Consider the following 1,199-nt stretch of genomic DNA (forward strand, 5'->3'; position numbering starts at 1 on the left):
TTTGTGGGAATCAGAAATTTCAAACTGGAAATGAGTTAAAAAGCCAGGCCACTAACTGACAAGTGTTTCTTCATTCCAGGATGTCAAGATAAGTTTAAATATAGGTTATCTGCCTATCTACTTAAAACAGAGTATATTTTCAAATTATCATACCATTTTAACCATTTTGATGGTTGAAGCTACGTATCAACTACTGAAGAAAAGCGTTAAGAAAAATGGAATCCAAGTAATTAAACTATTAGCCATTACGTTCATTTCATCCCATTTCACAGAACCATGAACAAGAATCAAACTGAAGTTTTTAACTCAGTAAGGTGTATTACCACAAGAATGCACAATGCTAGAATCTAGGATATCTGAGTTTAAGTCACAATTCAGCCACAATTATTAGGAGTCGTGGCTGAGTCACTTCTAATTTCTCTAGCATCTAGCCCTTCAAGATTATTCAGAGGAATAGTTTTCAGTTGTACGAACTACAAAACTTCACTGGGTATTTTTCTACTGTCAACTGGATAAGAGAAGTCAATTTTATTCGTCTACTCCAAAAATTTTGATGAATGCATGGATGAGAACACCTGAGCTATAAGCAGTAGCAGAAAACACTGGAAATAACCTATTTAGCTGCACTTTTAAAACTAGGTTTGACGTCAGTGGAATTTCTAGAAATAGTAAATCTATGAGACATCAAATCATGAGGGAAAATACCCAGTTACAAACAATCCATATTTATACACCGGCCATTCTAAACCTTTCCTGTTAGTGCTGAAGCTCCCAACACTGTCAAATAAAAACCTGGCGCTTTCAGAAATTGAGTTCAGAAGTACAAGGAAAAAGGCAATTAAGAGTAGGAACCTGAGAGTTCACAGAAGATGGGAAGGAAGGTTAGCAGTAGACACTCATATGATACCAGGGATACCATCCTCACCACTAAACTTTTCTTCTATCCTACCTAATTCACTGAAGTTTCACTTTAATTCCTAAACTTCCATGAACTAGGCCTAGGAACTAGCAAATACCCTTAGTGAAGAATGTAAATACTTTTCAGCAGGGAAAGGGGTTAGCAATCATTAACTTCTTAGTAAGACAGTGTGGATATTTTTCTTTCCTCCTATATCCTGAGATCAGCTACTCCAAAGGAATGAGTTTCTGATAGGGGAGAAAGTAAACATTAATTTGGGAACTTGGAGCACTTGTAGGGA

The sequence above is a fragment of the Lipotes vexillifer genome, unplaced genomic scaffold (assembly GCF_000442215.2).
Source record: "Lipotes vexillifer unplaced genomic scaffold, Lipotes_vexillifer_v1.1 scaffold514, whole genome shotgun sequence".
Taxonomy (NCBI): Eukaryota; Metazoa; Chordata; class Mammalia; order Artiodactyla; family Lipotidae; genus Lipotes; species Lipotes vexillifer.